Genomic DNA, 16,753 nt, shown 5'->3' on the forward strand with positions numbered 1-16,753 from the left:
GAGACAGTTACTTAATAAGCCACTCACTAAGAGAATATTAGAGGATATGCATCAAAAAACTCATTGGGGCACTCAAGCTTTGTGTGATCATTTTTTAAGAAATTATGGGTGTATTGGAATCTTTGGGGTAGCAAAACAAATAACTGGGAACTGTACAACTTGCCAAAGAGTGAATAGGAAAATAATGAGAAAAACAACATTAGGAGGCCGCGAGTTAGCTCTGCGACCATTCCAAAGTATCCAAGTAGATTTCACTGAACTTCCTCAAGTACAAAGATGGAAGTTCCTATTAGTAATAGTAGACCATCTAACTCATTGGGTAGAAGCAGTTCCTGCTACCAGAGCTACAGCTAACGTAGTATGCAAAACCCTTCTGGAACAGATTATTCCCAGATATGGAATGGTTAATAAAATAGACTCAGATAGAGGAACACATTTTTCATCCAAAGTCTTACAACAAATAACTCAAGCCTTGGGAATAAAATGGGAATTACATACCCCGTGGCACCCACAAAGTTCAGGCCGAGTAGAAGGAATGAACCAGACTTTGAAAAAAACTTTAACAAAATTAATGATTGAAACTCAAATGTCATGCGTAAAATGCTTACCTTTGGCTCTGTTGAGAGTCTGAACGCAGCCCAGGTCAGATCTGGGAGTATCTCCTTATGAGATGATGTTCGGATTACCCTTCCTTACCACTCAACATGAAACAGCCACTTATGAAGTGGGAGAAGCAAGTGTCAGAAAATATGTCACCAGAATTGCCAGAACACTTGAAAATTTGAGGCTGAAAGGAATGATTCCTCAAACCACAACTTTGGAGTTCAGAATTCATAATATCCACCCAGGGGAATGGGTACTGGTAAAAACATGGAAAGAACAATCTTTGACTCCACAATGGGAGGGTCCTTTTCAGGTACTGCTGACGACTGAGGCCGCAATCCGGACCAAGGAACGAGGGTGGATCCATGCCAGCAGAATCAAAGGACCTGTAAAAGAACCTGGACAATGGACTGTAATATCCAAACCAGGTGACACCAAATTGATTCTTAAATGGAGGCCAGGTGGCAACGAACTAGAACAATCTAAATAATCCAAGGGATATGCAAAGAATCACACCTAACTGAGAAGTAAAAGCCAAATTTATATCAGTGACCCCTGGACAAATTCTGGGACATCTTGGAGAAGAATATTCTCACTTCAAACAGGAAGGGTTGGGACTGTATCAAACAGGGAACTCTCATGTTCTGATTCTAGCCTGTGACTTGTATTGAGAAGGGGGAGAATCACAACTTCCATCAGTGCCACATCATATACCCTGTTTGAATCATTCTAACACGGGGCATGCCAGCCAGGTCAAATATAAGTAATTAATCTGGAGGGAAACTGGCATTTCACATCATCGACACCCTAGTTGTAAAAGGTGTCAAGCACAAATCAACCCCCTTATCCAGACAAAATCATAAGCAACAAAAGCAATAACTTTGCTCTGCAGATGGGAATTACCAGTGCCTGTTGAATGGGAAATACCTAAGATACAAACAGTTAAAAAAGGTGCCAAAAGAAATTTGCCTAAAAGCTACAAAGGAAGTGACAAGGAAATAGAGGGCAAGACCGGGTTGGCCACTGTACTCGCCACTGAGAAGATCCAATACACCTGCTATGGGTTGCAACCTCATAGGCAAGAGAGGTGGGAGTATAAGCCATGCCGGACCTCTGTTATTCCTTCTTTTGTCACTTATCCTAGTCCCTTTTGGGACACGAGCAAGACCATGTTACAAATGCTATTGAAAGCTCTACATGGAAAGACACCGGGGCTTCTTTCTTATTACTCATACCCATATCAACAGTCACTGTTATGACTCGTCCAAATTAGGTATTTGTATGCATAAAGGGGAAAAATATTGGATTACAGAAAATTTGGGAACAAGTGGAAACAGACTAGGAAGTAATTGTCCAAAAGGAGAAAAATGGATTTGTTTCACAGCTGCCACCAGGGGAACAGTCCAAGATTTGGTAAAAGAACAAGTGGTAAGTAAAAATACAAAGCCAGCACAGCAACTTCGCCCTATATTCACCTCACGCCAGGACCTGTATGCAAAGCTTAAACAACAGTTAAAAGAGGAAAACACCCCAAGGTTAGGAAAAACCTGTTTGTGGAATTGGGGGAGAGGATAGGTAAAGAACTTAACATAACCAGCTGTTGGGTCTGCGGAGGAGCTTTGATGACAGAAGAATGGCCATGGAAAGGTAGCAGCGTAGGCCCGGTAGAACTCCTTAAATGGAACCGGACAAATATAAGAGGGGGGAACCAACCTGAGGGGTGGATTTTAAGTTCAACAGTGATAGGGGAAGAATGCCTCTGGCGAACTGGGAAAAACTTTCATAATGAAGTAGGAAACACTCCCTGTAAAAGGTATAAAGTGAGCAACAAAACTTCAACGTGGTGGGTCCCAGAAAAACCAACTTGGGCTCAGAAAAAAGGAAAAGGCTGTATATATGATAATGAAATTGGACTCTTTCAGTGTAACGACACAAGGAAAAATCCTTATTTTGGAATCCCAGAAATATCCAAATTTAGGAGAATATAAATCAACAAGAAGGTGATTATTGGAAAGCACCAGATGGCTTATTTTGGATATGTGGGAAAAGGGCATACCCAAGACTCCCTTCATATTGGAAAGGGAGTTGTACATTAGGAATCATTCAACCAGGGTTTTTCCTTTTACCAGAACCAGAGGGAGATCAATTAGGAATACCTGTCTATGAAGACTTCAAAAGAAAGAAAAGAGATTTAATTGGAGGATTCCAAAAATGGAAAGATGAGGAATGGCACCCTGAACGAATATTAGAAACATATGGGCCAGCTACCTGGGCACAAGATGGAAGTTGGGGATATCGAACCCCAATTTACATGCTGAATCGTATCATCAGACTCCAAGCCCTTGTAGAAATCATAACCAATGAAACAGCTGAGGCTATGAAATTAATAGTCAGCCAGCAACGCCAAACCAGAGCTGCAATATATCAAAATAGGCTGGCTTTAGACTATTTACTGGCTTGTTGGGAAAGATGAAACAGGAAAACCTTATAATTATGATTGCCTGACAAAAGATTTTGGGAATATGAAAACTATAAGCGACATCGAAATGAAAGCCACCTTTGAGATACCAAGTCTTAGTTACTGAACAACTGGAAAACAATGGTATGGCCAACTGAAGGTAATCCCCTCTTGATTGAACAATACCCTCTGCTTGCAGGCAGGTCCAAGGGTCAGAGCAGACCCTACTAGCTCAGCAGAAGGGGTCCAAAGAGTAGTTTTTAGAAGTTAAGATGTAACACTCTATGGTAATATAAGAACTCTTATAGGCTGTATGTAAATGCTATAGGATTTGTATCTTGTATTAGATTGGTTAGCGACAATTGGAATATTCAGTACAGAAGATGATTTATTGTATTGTAACCAGGACTTCAGACACTTTTTACTACACTCTTACTATACACTCTTACTGTAGACTCTTACTATTCTCTCTTTGCTTACCCGCTTACTCTCTTGCTCTCTTGGGCCTGCTCAGAGCTGCCAGCTGCAGCTCTAAGCAGTGCCCCTGTACCCACGCCCTTTGCAATAAACCGCATGTTCCAAGATCTGACTACAGAGATCTCTCGTCTCCGTCCGTCTATGCCCGGTCCAGACTGAACACCCCTGCAACCTACAGTCTGGCGCCCATCGTGATTGCCGAACCCCCCAAGAACCTTCAGTCTGGCGCCCAACGTGATTGAAGGCTCGGTTCAGCTTTCTCCATCTGTGGGAGACTTCTCCATGGACGGTAACTAAAAGACCAGTTATAGCCACCTAGAACGTGTCGTGAGCACGGCATACCGTTGCTGCACATCGTAAAAGCCGGAGCTCTATAATTCTGCCGAGGCAGCCCTCGAGCACGGGGATTACCTGGAGCTCTTGGAGGGAATTGCCTTGCAGTCCTCGAGCACAGGCGGCCACTGCTGCGCAGCGGCTACCTGGAGCTCTTTGAGGAAGTTTGCCGTGGCACCCCTCGAGCACGGACACGCTGCTAAGCAGTGCCGACCGGAGCTCTAAGGAGGGACCCTGCTGCGTGCCCCGAGCACAGGCGAGTAGTGCTCAGCACCGCCCGCACTGGAGCTCTTAGTGTGGACCCACCCGTGAGGTCCTGAGCACGGAAAGCCGTCGCCAAGCGACGCCTAAAACCGGAGCTCTGAGAAAGGACCCAAAAGCAGCGTCCTGAGCGCCGAGTGGAGTGCCTGGCCAGCCCCCCACGACGGACCTCTGAGCAAGGACACTGCTCCTACATCATCTAAGTGAGTATCATACTGGTCTGATAATGGGACAAATGCACTCTGCCCATGACAGAGATCTCTATAAGCAACTTAAGCATTTACTAAGCTCTAGTTCAAGACAATTACCTAAACAGGAGCTAAAAAACCTCTTAGAATGGACTCTGATTAATTTCCCAAATGCTGACCGTTCAGCCGTCTTTACAAGAGACTTCTGGGACACAGTTGGGGTTAAGCTCTTTAATAATATCTCCTACCGGGATATGGCTGCCGCGCAGCTGCTCCCAGCTTGCAGAGCACTGGTGGAGCTGTTTGCTGCGAAGGCGCCGCCCGCAGCAGTCACCCCGCCGAGCCCGGCTCCTGCTGCGAGCCCGGCTCCTGCTGCGAGCCCGCCCCTTGCCGCCGCGAGCCCGCAACAGGGCGCGGCCCCCGCCTCTCCGCCGGACCTCGCGGCTCCAGTACCCGCGGTCCGGCTGACTCGCGCCGCCCCGCCCCCCGCGCTCGCGGTCCCGGCACCCGTTGCCCCGGCCCCAGCCACCCCACCGGACCCTACGGCCCCTCCCACCATCCCCGCCCCCGCCATCCCGCTCGTCCCCGCTGTCCCGGCTCCCGCCCTCGGTTCCAGCGTCTTCGCGGCCCCGCCCCTCGCTTCTATCACCCCGTCCGCCAGCGTCTCCGCGACCGCGACCCCGCCCCTTGCCCCTGCCCCCACGTGCCCCCCCGCTGCTGCCGTCATTGTTACCCCACCCCCCACTGCTGGCATATTCGTAGCCCCGCCCCCCGGCGATACCCCGGCGGGGGCGGCGGCTACCCCCCTGCTAGCTACGGGTGCTACCGCTCCCCCAGCCGCGCCGGTTATGGCCGTGGCTGCCATTATAGCCGGCCCCCCGCAAAGCCAAGCGGCGACCCTTCTTCCAGCCCCCCAGGTCCCCCTTGCCGCCACCGACACGGCGCCGGTGGTAGCTAATAGCCCATCCGCGTCCGTCGCTGCTGCGTCTTCACAGTCTCCAGCCGCTCCCGAACCACCAGTACCGACAGCGCCTGTCACGACCGCGCTGGGGCCCCCGGTGCCCCCTGTGCACGTTGCCGCGGGAACCCTGCCCCCTCACCCTACCGTTCAAGCGCACACAGCACGCCCCGAGCTGTCCCCCGGCCCCGCGGCAGCACAGACGCCTATGTCTACTCCCGTCCCTGCCGGCGTCCCTGCGCAATCCCCCGATCCCGGCACACCATCGCTCGCGCTGGAACGCGGAGCGCCCCAGCCCTGCGAGCCACTTGGTGCCGGTGCCGCAGCGTCTGCACGGATGACTGGAGCCCCCTCCGTGCCTGCCGCTGCCCCAGCCCCGTCTCCCGGCACCTCCGCTCCGGCAGCGTCGTTCCTGCCCGCCGCACCACCACCCACCCCAGCCCAGCCTACAAGCTCCCAGCGGCAGCACGCCGTGATCCAGCCGCCGGCCCTCCTGCCTCCCGCCGCCCCGAGATCATCTCCTGCCGACAGAGCAGCTCTGCCGCCGCCGCCCGCCTCCGTGGCCCCAGACCGCACCCTGCTGTATCCACCGCAGCCTCCCGCTTCTCAGCTGCCAAATAGTGCAGTCCCACCGCCACCGGCATCCATGATCGTCCCATCGCCCCCTCCCTCGACCGCGGCCGCAGCCCCAGCCCCTGGTTCTGCAGTCCTGCCATCTCCCGCTCTGCCCGAACCGCCCGCCACACGGACTGCCGCCATCACAGCCTGCCACGTTGCTCTGATGACGCAACCCACGCATGCGCAATCGCTGCAACTCCCGGACCAGCGATATCACTCCGCTCACACTCCTCCAGTCGCAGCACCGCTCCCGGGACCAGCCGCACATCACCCCGCGGCTCCGCCGCCTGCCCCCCTGCCTCCGCCGCCGCATCCCGGAGCCAACCCAAGCAGCACCGAATCACGCCCGCACTCCCTCGAACACCCAGCCGCGCTATCGCCCTCCGCGCTCCTGGCACCGAATGGGACTACTTTGTATCACCAATCGATCGCACTGCCACAGCCAGGCACACAAGCCGTGCAACGAGGAGGGGGAGGGTGGAATATGACACCTGCTTTTATAAATACAGGACAGACTGAGAACTATTTTGCCCCTGCAAATGCCAACACCTTAATCCCAATACAAAACAATTCCGAAAAAGAATTAAGTCTGTTCCCAAACAGGTTCACTGTCCCCCCAGTGTTTGGGACAGACTCCTCAACCCAAAAAGAAACACTAAACCCTGAAAATTCGCCTGCGTTAATCCCAAAAGTAGAAAACTCCCAAAAATGTTTTAATAATTTTCAATTAACAGATTGGCATGAAATAAGACTCCAAATCTATAAAGATGAAAGTCTTAGTTTATTAGCTAAGCCTGTGATAGCTAGCCAACAGCCTAACAGTCCTAAAACGTGGGCTCCCATCCCCACTCTTGAAATTAAAGAACTAAAAAAGGCTGTAAGATACAGTGGCATTTGCTCACCGTATCTTAAACAACTGCTAAAAAGTACCCTAAAAGGAACACATCAAACTTTAAAACGCATTTTAAATCAACAGAAAGGGGGAAAAGCCCAGGCTACATCTCAAAGAAGGTTGAATAAAGCCTTGTATGTTTTTAATTTCTTGAACAGCTCTGCAGAAGAGCCTGATCCCCCCATTTTCAGATATTTCTTGAACAATAAAAAAGCAAAACTGAAAAAACACCCCCCAGTTTTAATTAAGAATCTAGAATCAGGAAAAATAGAAGGACCATACAAACTTATAACATGGGGGAAGGGGTTTGCGTGTGTTTCCACAGGTGGAGAGCTCAAGTGGGTTCCAGCAAAAAACGTGAAGCCATACCACGCACCAAAGCCTGCCGACGCCTCCACACCTGCCAGTGACCCTGCACGTGGAAGCCAGGAAGCAAGCACCCAGACCTGAAGTGCGCAGAATCACCAAAAGAAAGCGATCTGCCAAAAACAGCTCAAGAAAATAATGGAGTTTTCTCATTTGCGCGCGTGCATGTTGCTTTTTTTTCTTATGTTTTAGTTTTTGTAGTGAAGCTTTACCTGTAAATCAACCAAAGACAAATGTCTGGGTTGCCTTAGCCAAATCTGCAGGCTCTGATACCATCTGTCTATCTGATACAAGCCCTGACAAACCTTTTTCAACCTGTTTAGTTGGAATACCTTTTCCAGAAGGTTTTGATAATGTTACTCTAGATAAGTACTGGCCATACGACGATCATCAAGTATCTCCAACTACCAGCCATAAACACCAAACTTATATTGATAATTCTAAAATTGATAAATCTGACCTTCAAGAGCTAGAAATCCTAGGCTCGTTAACTATGGATACCTGCTATTTCTTTCACTTTCTAGGAGAAAATGGTCCTCATTTAAACGTTACCCCATATCACCCAGCTTATAGCAATGTAACTTCTTGGTGCAATCAAGCAAAGCTTCTTATATATGACGAACCTTATGCAGATCGTTTTAACAAACTTCCTATTCGATTCCCTAGAGGAATTTGGCTCATCTGTGGAGACAGAGCCTGGCAAGGTATACCTTCAAAAATAGATGGTGGCCCTTGTGCTCTGGGACAACTTACAATTATTGCTCCCAGTGTCAAAGAAGTAACCAAAAAGAAAAGCAGAAAGATTAGATCCTCCTGGGGACATCAGTATGAGAGCGACTGTGATAGTAACTTTCACCCTTGGAACTCTGAAAAATCAATTGTTGCGAGCATCTTTCTACCTCAGTTAAGTTCCTCAATTGCGTTAAAACAGTTAAACAAGTTGGGATGTTGGCTCAGCAAGGAGGTAAATGCCACCTCTACTATGATCAGTGACTTATTAACCGATGAGGAAGCAGTCAGACATGCCACTTTACAAAATAGAGCTGCAATTGATTATCTTTTATTAGCACATGGGCATGGCTGTGAAGATTTTGAAGGACTATGCTGTATGAACTTATCCGATCATTCTGTTTCCATTCACAAACAGTTACAAAACCTAAGGGACCTAGCTAACCAAATTACAACAGATAACCCGTCTTGGCTAGACAGCTTGTTTAATGGTTGGAGCTTTGCACCTTGGCTAAGGGAACTCTGAAAAATAGGCTTGATTATTCTAGTAGTAATAATTATAGTTTTAGTAGCAGTACCTTGTATACTTCAGTGTGTGCAAAAAATGACGAGTAGGACTGTGTCTAATATCTTAGTTGTTCATCGGAACGGGGGAGATGTTGGGAAAGATGAAACAGGAAAACCTTATAATTATGATTGCCTGACAAAAGATTTTGGGAATATGAAAACTATAAGCGACATCGAAATGAAAGCCACCTTTGAGATACCAAGTCTTAGTTACTGAACAACTGGAAAACAATGGTATGGCCAACTGAAGGTAATCCCCTCTTGATTGAACAATACCCTCTGCTTGCAGGCAGGTCCAAGGGTCAGAGCAGACCCTACTAGCTCAGCAGAAGGGGTCCAAAGAGTAGTTTTTAGAAGTTAAGATGTAACACTCTATGGTAATATAAGAACTCTTATAGGCTGTATGTAAATGCTATAGGATTTGTATCTTGTATTAGATTGGTTAGCGACAATTGGAATATTCAGTACAGAAGATGATTTATTGTATTGTAACCAGGACTTCAGACACTTTTTACTACACTCTTACTATACACTCTTACTGTAGACTCTTACTATTCTCTCTTTGCTTACCCGCTTACTCTCTTGCTCTCTTGGGCCTGCTCAGAGCTGCCAGCTGCAGCTCTAAGCAGTGCCCCTGTACCCACGCCCTTTGCAATAAACCGCATGTTCCAAGATCTGACTACAGAGATCTCTCGTCTCCGTCCGTCTATGCCCGGTCCAGACTGAACACCCCTGCAACCTACAGTCTGGCGCCCAACGTGATTGCCGAACCCCCCAGAACCTACACTGGCTGAAGAAGGGGGTGCATGCAGGAAGTTCAATACATCAGAATGTTGTTTAAAAATCAATGACAATGGGGATGCCATTCTAGATATCGCCAACAATATCAGAAAAATAGCCCATGTACCGGTCCAAAAATGGGAATCAATGATGACTGCTAACTGGTGGGATGGCATATTGGGGAAAGAATGGTGGAAGAAGCTAGGCTTCTTCCTCTTATGTGCTACAGCTGGTCTAATATTTCTCCCTTGCTTGATCCCCTGCTTTATTCGGCTAATCACCGGTGTAGTTCAAGGCATGCAAGTTGTGACAATGCCTACTGACCCAAAGTCAGCTATGTCTCGAACAGCACAAAAAATTATGGTATTAAAAAAACAAAGTGATATAAAAGACCCTCTCGAAGAAGCCAAATTGATCTGTGAAAAGAACGAACAGACATTAGAAGCCTGTTGCCTCTCAGGAGGTGTAGCGACCTGGTTCAGTGTATTGGGTTGACCCTGAGTTGATGGACAGTCTTTAAGACCAATTACGCTTCTCACAATTTACATATTTAAACCGCACAGAAAGGCGGGACTTCCCCTTTTGGTCGGAGCTCGCTTGCTGGGAGGTGGGGGCTCCGGAGCCGCCCGGCCCCGCCGGGCCGGGCCAGGGCCACTGCCCCTTTCCCAACGCTGTGGCACGGACCCTGGGTGGCTGGGGGGGGCTGCCTCAGAGCCGCAGGCAGCTCAAACCAGCCATGGACTGCTCACAGCTAAACCCATCCAGCGCGGCTTCTGGGGACCGGCGGGTCCCTCTCCTCTCCATGCGGAGCCGGCGGAGTCAACGGGAGCCGGCAGAGCCTCCTGTCTGCAGCCAGCACACTTCGTGTTGAACTGAAGAAGACACCACGCAGCCAGCAGCACAAAGGGAGCGAGGCTTTCCCCACCGTAAAGGCTGAACAAGAACACTCTTCAGCATGGCGGTGTCAGTCAGAGAGAAAGAGAAGTGAGTCACATGGGACGGAGCTGGAAATGGCGACTGGGAGAAAAGAGGGCGGTGCCACGATTCTGGCGCGCATCTTAAAAGAAACCTTCTTGCATGCCGTGGTAAGAAACTGTAATACCACAAACTGTTTGTCTCTTTAATCCATTTGAAGAACATGGGGGGATGGAGTATCTTCGTGTGCCTGTGAAGATTGTGAAGAATGCCCGATGCCAGGCTATATAGTAGTAAGAGGCTGTTAGAGACTTGTGGCGAAGAAGAGCCTTTGTGTGCAGGCCAAAAGAACTTATCCTTAAAAAGATGAATAACCCCATGTGATGGCCCATGTTTTGCAGTGTGAAGGAACTGTGAGATTTTTTCATGGGAGAGACGTTCTACACACAGCAGATTGATTGTTTCCGGGCGGATCTGCTGTTGGTGGCAGTTTGGGAACCACGTGCAACTGAAGGAAAAACCCTTTTTTCCCTTAAGCATAAGAGAGAGACTTTTCAAGAACTGGAACACTGACTAACATCCCATGTTCTGTTATCCCTTGTGTGAGCTAGGTAAAAGGAGAGAAGTGCTGGCTGGAGGGGGGGGGGGGGGGGGGGATTTGCTTTAATTTTGTTTTGTTATTGTCTCTTTACTTTTAATTCTATTAGTAATAAAACTCTTTCATTGTACTGCAACTGTTTAAGGTTTGTGCCTGCTTTGCTTTTCTCCTAATTCTTATCTCACAGAAGGAAAACAAGTAAGTAATGAATATTTTGAACCAAAACCACTACATTTAATTGGTGTTTTCTGCCCGGTTTCGAACTCAACCCGCTACATTCAGGAACGGTACGACGACCACCTCAGGTCGTTCGGGCCATCAGCTCACAGACACCAATTTGGTGGACGGCAAATGGCCTTTATTCATGGGTTACACAGGGTTAAATAAGCTGGGTTTACCGCGTCACTTCCTTCTGGTCAGGTATTACCTGTAGAGGGGAGGGGCTTTACCTGTCCTGCACAACACGATATCTTCCGAACACCTGTCCCTAATCTCCTACATTTCCCCCCCCCTATCCTAAATTATCCACATTTCCCCCCCCCCATGATTGATTAAAAAACATGCAAAGTATAAATGGTATAAAATTTCAAGAACTAGTAAAAACCTACATAACAAGTTATAAAAAGTGATATAACATTCATAAAATAAATGCGCTCTAGAGCAATTGCTGGTGGTCAACAAACAGAATGTTGACCTTTTCTAACCGGCTTTTAACAAATGACACCAATTTGTTTAGTATGCAAGGCCCGAAAATCAGCGTTAGGAGTAACATAGTGAGGGGGCCTATTAGAGTGGAAACAAGGGTGGTCAGCCATGGAGACTGGTTAAACCATGACTCGAACCATCCTTGTTGGGCTTCTCTTTCTCTTTTTCTCTGGGCTAGTCTTTCTCTCAGTTCAGTCATTGAGTCCCGTACAACTCCAGTGTGGTCTGCATAAAAGCAGCATTCCTCTTTCAAGGCGGCACACAGGCCTCCTTGTTGCATGAGCAAGAGGTCCAGTCCTCGCCTGTTCTGCAGGACAACTTCTGAGAGAGAGGAGACAGATTTCTCTAGAAAGGAGATGGATTTTTCAATCCTTTGTAAGTCCTCATCAATAGTCATCTGTAGCTGAGAAAGTCCCTGGTGTTGGGTCACGAGGGCTGAAACACCTGTGGCCGCGCCGGTGGCTCCAAGGCCGAGCAGCATTGCGATCGTGATGCCTGTTATTATTTCTCTCTTGTGGAGCCGGCTAGGTTCTTCAAAAAGGTAGTACATTTCTTCTTCCTGGTGATACAGGACTCTAGGAACAATTAGAACTTGGACACAAAAATCAGCAGAGTTATCGAACTTATCAAGAAGCGCACAGGGGCTTATTCCAGATTGCTGGCAAACATTCCTGACACGGATGGGACCACCCACTTATTGGTCGTTTTGTCAAGTTTGACAAATTCAGTACAGACATTGCCCATTCGTTTTGCTAAGGCTGCACTGCCAAAGCACTTGCCTTGGCCTGTGATCTGACTCAGAGTAACTCCTCTGCAGGGGGTGTTCCACCTGCACTGGTGTGGATTTTGTGCTGCTGAGTAGCCAAAAGGAACATTAAGTGCAATGCCCTCATAAAAAGGGGGTTGCGCGTCATAACACAGCCAGCATGATTCTGTAAAGTTCGGGTTTGATTGATTCAGAGACAAAAAGGTAGCGTTTAGTACGCTGAGAAACGGATCGTAAGGAGCTGACTTGGGCATCTGATAGGTACCTAATGGGCCAGGTGGGGTGAGGATAGGATTTCTATTTACCGTAAGAATCTGATTAGGCCCGACTGGTCGGGATTCTGACAGTAGGAGCTTGACAATTTGTACGTTCACCCAATAGTTGTGAGGGGTGCGAACATACACTGTCCACGCTCTACCTGAGGCCCAGCTCTTATGGGCCGGCTGTAGCATTGTCATTCTGTAGTGTGTGCAAGTGTGTCTCATCCCGTCTTGGGGCAGGTATATTCGCTTGTCAAGTGAGAATTTTGGCTCGCGACAGCCTTGGGGTGCATACTTGACTTGGAGGAACTCATCAGGTTGCTGCGGTCGCCATCTATCGCTTGTCACGATAGTCTCACACCCCCAATACCCACAGTAACCTTACCCAGGATAGTTACAGTAGCTTTTACCTGGGTTTGAAGCAGGACACCAATAGGTTTGGTACAGTGAAAAATCACCCAAATTAGGAAATTGCAGATGCGAGGGAAAAATATCTTTTAGCTTAAACTCGAAAGATGGGCTGTCTGGTGTGACGGTTTCTTTGATTGCTTTGTCGCCCGAAAGGTGGCGTAGGACCCACCTGAATGGCTGGTGAGGGTGATGTTCTGCGTTGGCTTGCCCTCTGCCAAGGAGCTGTAAAAGCAAAATTATGCAAAGATACCGTTGTTGCTTGGATTTCACTGGTGTAGGATTCTTGGGTGCTGCTGGGCTGCTCGATGACTTGTCGCTTCCCTCAGGCACAGGGATGTATGGGTCACGGGGGTGTCCAAAGATCCAGTCCTGCAAACAAAACCTCACAGCTTTCATTAGTCTTATTCTGAAGGTCAGGTTTGATAGACTTAAGTGGACACCATTTGACTCTACCATCTTTTTTAACAGCCGCGTACCCTCGCCCCGTGAGCACTAGTCTCCAGCCTTGTTCCCATTCCCCCAACTCATTTTTGATTACAACTTGTGGGCCTTCGTCTAGTGCTCGAGTGGCCCAGTGTTTTTGAGCGGTACTATTTGTCTCGTCCCCCCTAGGGAATTGGTTCAGTGCTAGCAGGGCAGTTGCCAATATGCGCGCCTGGTCCCCCGGGGGAATAGAATTGGTAAAGCCCTCTGTTTTTGCTAACACTTCCAATTTGGTTTTCAGGGTTTGATTTGCCCGCTCAACAATGGCCTGCCCGGTACTATTGTACGGGATGCCATGTACCAGAGTGATACCCCACTTTGAAACAAATGTTTGGCTCAATTTTGAGATAAAGTTCGGACCGTTGTCTGTCTTGATCTGCTTCGGAACGCCGAGCCACGCCATAGCTGTTAAGCCAGTGTTGGATGGTTGCTTTAGAATCAGTTCTTAGGTGTTGTGTGGCCACGATCATTCCACTATATGTGTCCACAGTCACTGCAAGCCACTCTCGGGGTTTTAGCAGATGACATAGTGTAAAGTCCGTTTGCCATATTTCTGAGGCTTTAAGGCCTCTGGGGTTAACTCCACTGGACCACAGCGGTGATTTTTGACAGTGGGGGCATGTGGCTACAATGTGTTTCGCATCAGCAGTCGAAATTCCGCACCTTTTTGCTAGTGCTCTAGCTCCGATGTGGAGAGACTCGTGTAGCTGGCGGGCATCTCTCAGTGTCCACAGTCCTTTTGCGGCGGCGTCTGCCTTGTTGTTTCCGATTTGAAGGAATCCTTTAACCAGATTGTGGCTGTTAACGTGGATGACAGATACGGTGCCTTTCCATGAAGAGAGTGCTTCTTCAAGCATCACAGCCACCGTGGACACTGACACGCCAGGCCCTGACATGGCTAGGCAAAGCTTAGCCACAAACATAGAGTCAGTCACAATGTTGAGGTGCTCTTCTGGGAACAGTCCACACGCCAACACCACAGCAGCTGCTTCGAGTTGTTGGACTGAAAGCGTAGGGTCGGTTGCTTTGATGCACTGCCACTGCTCACCCGACTGCCACACCGCTGCTGCAGTTGAGGTTAGCGAAGATGCGTCTGTGAAGACTGTCGGTCCCAGTTGTGGTCGGTCGATGACTTTTGGCGGGAGATCGATGTCGATGATCGCAAGCAGCTGGGTCCATGGGGGTTTTGCGGTATAGCGAATCTCTCCTTTAAAACCAGCGAGGGCTATGGCTAAAAGCTCTGACATTGTCGTTGATTGGGCGGAGAGCTGTTTGCGGAAGGGTAGGTATATCTCGGCAGGTTCCATGCCCAAGTGCCTTAGGGCAAGTCTTCTCCCTTTCATGATAAGGTTGCCAAGACACTCAACTCCCGGGGAAAATGCACGCGACGGCTTTCCCAAGACCACCCACTGTATGGGTTGGGCTTTGTCAGGGGGCCCCTGGGCTAGCGCGCCTACCCCTCCTTTCTTTGTAAAGTGAACATACAAATCAAGAGGTGCTCCTGGGTCCCACCTGGTAAGCGTACTCACAGACATTTGCTGCTCGATAAAGTCGAGCGAGCTTGTCTCTTCTGGTGTCAGAGCTTTCTGTTCCCATGAGTTTTTTCCTCTCAGGAGGTCATTTAAAGGGTCCATGACCTCGGGAGGAATCAGGATGATGTTGTGGAGCCATTGTAAAGATCCCACCAGCTGCTGCATATCATGGAGCGTCTTGATATCCTTGCGGATTTTTATCTGGAGCGGGGTTATATAGGAGCTTGTAATTCCTACTCCTAGAAAGGTTACACATGGTCCCTTTTTTATCTTTGTGCTCGCGATTTCAAAGCCATTTGCTTTCAGAGTCTCTGAGACTGTCGACACCAGTCGGTCTACCTGGCTCGTTGATGGCGCGGCGATCAGGATGTCATCCATGTACTGAATGATGGTCGCGGCTGGGTCGCTGCACCGGACTGGCGCTAGTGCTCGGTCTACCGTGATCTGGCAGATGGTAGGGGAGTTGACCATCCCTTGGGGTAACACCTTCCACTGGAAGCGCAGGTTAGGCCGTTGGCTGTTCGGGAAGACGATGGAAAAGGCAAACCGCTCTTTGTCTTCATCATGCAGGGGTATGGAAAAGAAACAGTCTTTAATGTCAAGCACCGCGCAGGGCTGCCCTTTTGGTATCATCGAGTTCATGGGCAGCAAGGTTTGGACTGGACCCACTGGTTGGATTTTTTTGTTCACCTCCCGCAGGTCGTGCAGGAGGTGAAAGCCCTCGCCAGATGGTTTGGGTATTACGAAAACCGGGGTGTTCCATGGGCTTGTGGAGGGCTCTATGTGGTTCCGCTGTAGCTCGCGGCTAACTAGCTCGAGGAGGGCGGTCATTCGAGGCTTTGACAAGGGCCACTGCTCAGTCCACACAGGGTCAACCGATTTCCATACCAGTTTGATGGGCAGCGGTGGGTACGCGGCAGTGGCCCTTAGAATAAATTTGTCACCCTGACTTTCAGTAGGGCAAGGGCATCCCTCCCCAACAAGGGTGGACACTTTGGCATAACATATGGGAAAAGGGTGATAGTTTTCTCCAGTCCTCTTTCGGTGCGGAGCGTTATCGCTGTCAATTGGGTGCTTTTTTGGGCCCGAGATAGTCCCCCAACTCCGCCCACCATGGGGGCCTCCTCCAGTTCCCAATGTATAGGCCAGTATGTTTCTGGGACAACGGTAACATCTGATCCCGTGTCAATCAAAAAAGGGAGACGAATAGCAGAGTCACCTGGGTTGTTATGGAGACAGCAAACTCCCCACATGATCGGCGGGTGGCTGCCCACTTTCATGGCCAAAGCCACCCAGGGGTCTCGCTCCCAGGAGTTTGTTCCTGCTGTGCCTGGAGCGCAGACAGGTTCAACTGAGCCATCGGTTGAGCTGTGGAATTGGTCATTTCCCGGGGGGGCAGTGGGTGCGGGAGCTCCATGGCCCATTGAGGATTGGCATAGCTGGGCCGCTTCATGTCCCGAGTGGGAGGGAGCTGTGTGCGGCCTGGATGCCCCCTCCCCCTCCCGTTTCCCTGGAGCTTGGATCTGCATTCTCTGGCAAAATGTCCCTTTTTCCCACATGCCCAGCATGGCCCTCTAGGTCGGGTCTGGCGTGGGGGAACTGCTGTTGTTGGAGGCTCTAATTGAGGACAATTCATTACAACGTGGCCTGCCTGGCCACACTTAAAGCATGCCATTACACTGGTTATTGCAGTGCGGACAACTGCCTGGATTGGGGCCAGATGTTCTTCTTTTGTGACATGCTTAATCATATCTGCAATGCTGGACCCAGCTGGTAATGACCGTAAAATGTCCTTGGTGGCAGAGTTGCATTGTTGCTGCAAGCATTCTGCCACCACAGGGCCCTTTGCTTCT

Source organism: Coloeus monedula (assembly GCF_965178545.1).
Source record: "Coloeus monedula genome assembly, chromosome: W".
NCBI lineage: Eukaryota > Metazoa > Chordata > Aves > Passeriformes > Corvidae > Coloeus > Coloeus monedula.